Here is a 7,313-nt window from a genome sequence, read left to right as displayed (position 1 = left end):
TATATATATATATATATATATATATATATATATGAGAAATATGGGTATGTTTGGTACCAAGCATAAATTTTGTGCTTGGTAGTGATGTGTCGCATCCCCATCTACTCATTACCCATGTGAATGTGATCTCACATTTGAATGAGTGGAGGGAGATGTGACATCTCACTACCAAGTGTAGGCATCGAAAATTGTCTATAGGTCTCCGCGAACAGCTCAATGTTAAGGAACGACAATGAACATCACTATCTGGTTCACAGGAGTTCGACTGATGTCGGTGAACGCTTGAAGTGAACCGACGAACTACGTGAGCTGACAGAATTTCGGAATAACGAAGGCACAGGCTAATCGAGAAGCCCGCGATGTTTACAAAAGGAACAACGCCCTTCGTGTCTCGTCCATTCTACAGATAATCTAACCATTGGAGCTGATAGAACTCTTCGTCATACTTCCAACACATTTGGAATCACTCAAATCCGAGTTCAGACGAAGAAGTTACAGCGAAAACGGTCAAACGGGCATTGAAAACGTCTCGAAGCTGAACTGAGGCACCTACGGTGTCTCGGCCAAGTCAAGACACCCCAAGGGTGTATCGGCGCTATTTTAGTCATAACTTATCCCGTTGTGGTAATTCTAAGAAGAGCAATTATCTCGCTTCGTCGAGATAAGCGCTTCAGTTTCTAGATCTCCTCGCGGATCGACGAAGCTCTGTCCGATTTTTCGGGAACAGATCTGAGTGCCAGGTAGTCCACGGATATTGACGTCCCCGTCACAGGCAAAAGACCCACGCAAGCAGAAGACCGATAAACGATCTCTGCGTTTGTTTTGACGAGAGTTGTAACTTTTTGTTTTCATTGTGTAAAGGGCTTATAAAAAGACAATCTTTTTTTGATTTCATTGTAACGACTAAAGTTGTAATGAATACAGCAATGAATACAACAATTTTCGACGCAAACAAGCTGGCGACCATAGTGGGAGCCAACGGCCTCGCTGCCGAGGCCGTCGTGACGCAACCGGCCTTCAAGATCCGGGTGAACGAAGAGATCGAATACGAGTTCGATCAACAAAAGTTTGAAGAGTACATCTCTTCCTCCTCCTCCAGATCCGCCTCTCCAAACGGGCGCAGGAAGACTTCATCTTCCAAGAGTGCTCGCGGGCCCTCAGGATCGAAGATCCAAGATCCCCTTGCCGCCGTTGCACTTACTCACCGCGACGCTCCAATGGCGTCTAACATGGTCGAAGCTGCAGATCCAGATCTCCCTTCCGCCGCGAAGTCAACTGCTGAAGGTACTCCAACCTTGTCGAAAAGGGCGCGCCAAAGACGGCGTCAACGCCTTGCGCGACAGTTGGCCAAGGCCGCAGAATCGATGGACGGGATCCGCTACAATGAGGATCTAAAGTCCAGACAGCGCCAAGAGAAACAACGGCGCACAACCAACTCCTCCTCCAAGACAGAAACGAACGAATGGGTTCGTGTCACGAGGACCCGCTCGACCCTCGAAGAGCGAATCAAGAAACGCCGCGCATTGCTTGCGCATGCCCGAGTCCTTCTGCAGAAAGCGGAAGAGATGCAGAAAGAAGAGACGGTCAAGAAGCCGTCAAAACACAAGCGGATATGGGTGCCAAAGGCAAAACCAGCGCCAAAGGCAAAAGTGGACGGAATTGCCATCCAACCTTCATCAAATCCAGATCATGTTTCCCTTGCCCCCGCACTTCCGGCGGAGTCAGGTAAGAACGTGGATCCTTCAAGATCCAGGGTTCCTTTGAAAGGTCGCCTCGGTCCTTTACCGGAGAACCGAGGTAAAGCACCTGTCAAGGAGCGATTGAGACCGTTGAAAGGTCCCTTAACAACAAACCAGAATGGGGGTCCTGCTAATCCCCCCAAGAAAGATAACAAAGGGAAAGCCCCTGTCACCGACCGTATTGGATTGCGAGTCGAAGTTCAAGAGCCCGTTAAGTTTTCACGCTCGCAAAAGCGTAGACTTGAACGAGCGACTTTTGAAAACGCTAATAAAGTGTCGTATCCCCAGAGGGAAGCACATTCATCTGATGATGATGGTGTTATACCTGGGAAGTCATGCCAACACGGGAAGCACATTCATCTGATGATGATGGTGTTATACCTGGGAAGTCATGCCAACACTCTATGAGTTGCTTCAGTTATCAAACTGACGAATTGTACTATAGAGCTGGGGGTATGGATAAGTCTCGAAAGAGGAACGCCAGGGACACGGATTCTCACTGTCCGTGTGCTAACATAATCAAGGCGGTGCTATCGGAATGCTGCTGTACTAGAGCCCCAAGGAGAGTTTCGGTGTTCGAGAGGATTTCTACTAGAACATCCGAAAACAAGCCAAGGCGTTTCCGGGGGAAGAAGCATGTTCGCCAAGAGGACGAGTTCCTAGAGGTGTCTGCTAATATGACCGGCAGAGGGAAATCGACGCGACACTCTAGCTCAGATCAACTTGCCGAAGCATCCCAGCGCATGACTCGATTGCGGTCAGGGATCAATAGACGAAAGAATTACCAAAGGATGCAAAAGGGACTTCCTTTGGAAGAGGAGGCGTCAGATGCTGGTTCAGACTCCTACTCGGCTATAGCATCAGATGACACGGCGTCTAGTGCGGGACAGCCCTACGAATCACTTATGATCAGCGCCGAACAAGTAAACAAGATGCTTGAAGAGGCCCTGACTAAGCAGAAGGAAGCTTTCAAGTTCGAGATGGAGATGGCCATGCAGCAGATGAGAGAGATGCATGACCAGCAAATCGCGGCTCTGACAACTCACCAAGGAGAACCCAGTCGTCGCAATAATCCGAATCAAGAGGAGAATGAACGGGAAGAAGATAATGTCAACATAACTATTCCTCCTATCAATAACAATAACGGAAGTGGTCCCTCGAATGATAATGCGAAGGAAGATCACGTTACCTCTCCCAGAAGCCACTCGAAGACAGACACGAGTGAAGGCAAGAAAATGAAGGACTTAGAGAGCAAGATCAACGCGTTGATGAATGCTCAAGAAGTAAAGAGGTCCGGCATACCATGTCCATACCCAAGGGAGTGGGAATCAATTCCATATCCGGCAAAGTTCAATTTAATCAACTTTACGCCATTTGATGGAAAGGGTTCCCCTACCCAACACTTAATATATTTTAAGTCCCACCTAGGAATAATTTCCGGGAATGAACCCTTAATGGTGCGGTCATTCGTTGGCACGCTTCGCGGAGTGGCCTTCGATTGGTATCGTCGCCTCAAGCCGGGGAGTATTAGCAGTTGGGACGACATGGATGATATGTTTCTAACGAACTTCTTCGATGACGACACCGAGATCTCAATCGGCACTCTATTTAATGAGAAACAGAAGAATGGTGAAACAGTCGAAAACTTCGTGAAGAGGTTCCGGAACAAAGCAATGAATTGCAGGGATCCGGTCAGTGAAGACTTTATCCTTGAGACTTGTCACAATAACCTTTCATTGGACATTCTCGAAGCTATGGGAATGACACCGCCAAAGACCTGGAAGGACTTGAAGGTGCGAGGAGAACGAGCCGAACGATTCCTTAAAAGGAAGAAGGCGGAAAAGGGCCAAATAGTAAATAACGCTCCGCAACAGAACTTTGTCCCTAAGGGTAAGGGAAAAGCACATGCGAATGCTGTGGACGCGAATCAAACATTCGAGGTGCAAGCACAACCGCAACAACAGCAACAAAAGACGCCTCAACAATCAAGATGGCAACAGCAGCCTCAGAAGCCAAAAGCCTCGGAGCCGAAGTTCCCAAAGGTCTATTCGTTCAAAGAGGATGAAGTTCCTGGTATCTTCAAATACCTCATTGAGAATAACAAGATCAAATTGCCTCCGGTCCAGGATCAGGAAGATGCTAAGAGAATCAATGATCCAAAATACTGCGCATTTCACAGAGCAGTGCACCATCCTACCAAGGCATGTTATGCCCTTAAAGATAAGATCCAAGCTCTGATCGACGTCGGGGTCATTACTATGAAGCAACCTAAGGAGAAGAAAGTGGGTGCAAATGCAGTATCGATTAGTTTCGGTTCTGTTCTCTTGAACTGGTTCCAGCATGAGCCGGTAATAAATGCAGCAGTGAAGACGGTGAATGATGATCCTCACAAGCAGCGCCAGAAAGGACTTGTGCCACACACAGCCCCGAATGGTGAGATTCTCTGGGTTCACCCAGATTTGATTGGAGATGAACAATGCACTGGATCCTCGTCCAAGAAAAAGTCAAAAGGAAAAGGTAAGTCTTGTTATGGAGCTTCTGCTATTCCAGGAGAAGACGACGATGCAATTCCAGCCTTCCCACTTTCTGAGGATGAGCATGAGGCCTTTGTAACCCGGAGCGGGAATGAATATCACTACAAATATCCGGATGCTTCTGAGCAACTGGGAGTAAACAAAACCGTTCCCTCAAAGACGTTGGCAGAACTGGGAATTGTCGCAACTCCCCCAACACCTGTAGCTACGGAGAAAGTCCAGCAAAAGGAGAAAGGGAAAGAACCTCTACACCAGGAGGTCCAAAACGAGGCAGTCTCGATTCAATCATCCGATTGGGAGAGACAAACCGGGAAATGCAAGCTCTCCACCCCATTTTGACATCATGGCGCAGTTGGCCAATATCCCGGCTAGGATAACCCTATACGAGCTGTTGCGTCTTTCCAAGGATACAAGGAAAGCATTACAAGAGGCCTTGAGTGACTCTGAAGCTTTTCTAACTCGAATCAAGCCATCTCCTGAAGGACCAGAGCCGTCAGCTCAACACTGCAATCTCGCGGCGCATCATTTTCCATGCATCTCTTTTACCAAAGAAGACATGCAGACGAAGAACTCAAAGCATGATCGGCCTTTGTATTTCACAGGGCACATTGGCTCCAGCATAGTCAACCGGATCCAAGTTGATCCGGGTTCTGCTGTTAGCATCATGCCATTCCGACTGATGCATCATCTCGGAATTCCGACTAGCAAACTAGCCTCCACCGGCACTACGATTTACGTATTCAACACCAGCGGGTCCAGACCCTTGGGGAAGATTAGAATCAAATGCCAGATCGGGGATTTAAAGTCGGAAGTCACTTGTTACGTGATTGATGCAGAAACATCCTATAATTTACTGTTGGGTCGACCTTGGATCCACGACAACCTTATAGTCCCGTCAACTCTGCACCAATGCCTCAAGTACGTGGACTCAAATAATGAAGTCAAGACGGTGGTCGCGGATAAGCAACCGTTTAAGGGGTTGGAGAACTATTTCACTGACTCCCTTCTATACGGCGCCGAATCCGATACTGAACCATCGGCCCAAGGAACAGACAGCGGGGATGAAGCTGACACCGAAGCTGGGTTTGATTATGATGGTGGTTTTGTACTTAATGACATTGTACCCATTGTAATCAATCTTGACGATGATGAATCATCGGAAAGTAGTTGTAATTGGCAACTTGCCGAAGAACTATCAATAAATGATGATTTAGAGTACTCGATGTGTCTTGATAATGTCACTAAAGAGCTATATGATAACCCTGACTTGTATATGCTACTTCAATTATTTTGTCTGACGAAAAAACAGGTACATGATACATGTGGAGCAACACTTGTCATCCCCGCAGGAATAGGGGGTGGAAAGGAAGTCGTCTACGGTAAAGGAAGAAAATCTCCGATACCCGACCACTTCTTGGAAGAGGAAGACAATGAAGATAAACCTGCTCCTCATCTATTTAGATATAACGCAAAAGCGCGTGATCTAATGGAGAAGTATGGGTATGACTTCACACTCGGAGAGGGTCTTTGCTTTGGTCGAGATCCTTGAGTTCCACCTCGAATGGCCTATGTACCAAAAGGAAAACCCGATGACTATTATCGCCACAAAAGAGGCCTAGGTTATGTCTCCTCATCCGATGACGAATGTTGCTGGCAAGTCATTAATCAAATTGCTAACAAAGCCAGAAACGGGTACTCTTCTGATTCTTCAGCTTGGGATTCCGACACTAGTATTGGTGAAATGTTCAAAAAGTTGATGTCAAACATGGCTACAGTCGATCCTACCACCATAGAAGAAGACGATCAGATGCCCACTTGGGAAGATCCTTGGGTGCATCACCTAAACATGCAGTACGGCGATAGGTTTGAGCAAAGGGAGCCTCCTACCGAAGATCAAGTACTCCAGGTGAATATGGGTAGCGAAGATAATCCGAAGCCTATATTCATTAGCGACAGCCTCCCGCCTGAAGAGAAAGAAGAGTTAATCTCTCTTATCAGGGAATACATCGATGTGTTTGCATGGAATTACGAAGACATGCCAGGGCTCGATCCGAACGTGGCAGTACATCGTCTTAATATTAAACCGGATGTCAAACCTGTCAAACAACAACAAAGACGGTTTCGTCCGCAAATGATGGAAGCAATCGAGGCCGAAGTTAAGAAGCTTATTGACTCGGGCTTCGTTCGGGAAGAGCAGCATCCGGAGTGGCTTTCCAATATCGTCCCGGTCCTTAAGAAGAACGGGAAGGTCAGGGTGTGTATCGACTTTAGAGACCTCAACGCTGCTTGTCCAAAAGATGATTTCCCCCTTCCTATCGACAATACGTGCGGGTTCGAAAGGATGTCTTTCATGGATGGTTTCTCTGGTTATAATCAAATAAAGATGCATCCAGATGACGAAAAGCATACCGCGTTTAGAACACCCCTCGGCGTTTTCTGCTACACGGTCATGCCCTTCGGTTTAAAGAACGCAGGTGTCACATACCAAAGAGCCATGTCGAAGATTTTTCAAGAGCATCTTCGGAAGACTGTCGAATGCTACGTGGATGATTTGGTTGTGAAAAGTCGTGATAAGAAGGATCACATCAAAGACTTGAAGACCATGTTCGACTTGATGCGAACCCATCAATTGAAGATGAATCCTACCAAGTCTTTCCGACCATGTTCGACTTGATGCGAACCCATCAATTGAAGATGAATCCTACCAAGTCTTTCCTCGGAATGTCCAGTGGTAAATTCCTGGGATTTGTCGTCACCACCAAAGGTATTCACATCGACCCTGATAAAGTAAAGACAATTAATGAATTGCAACCTCCAAGAAATCTCAAGGAGCTTAGAGGATTGCAAGGGCGGTTAGCTTATATCCGTCAGTTCATCTCGAACCTCTCAGGGAAATGCCAACCGTTTTCCAAGCTCACAAAGAAGGGCGTATCTTTTGTATGGGATGACGCTTGTCAAAAGGTATTCGAGAGTATTAAAGAATACCTCTCAAAACCTCCTGTACTCGTCGCACCGAAATCGGGCAAACCGTTCTTGATTT

This window comes from Asparagus officinalis, chromosome 1, assembly GCF_001876935.1.
Source record: "Asparagus officinalis chromosome 1, Aspof.V1, whole genome shotgun sequence".
NCBI lineage: Eukaryota > Viridiplantae > Streptophyta > Magnoliopsida > Asparagales > Asparagaceae > Asparagus > Asparagus officinalis.
The sequence above is the reverse complement of the archived record's forward strand: the minus strand, read 5'-3'. Positions refer to the sequence as shown.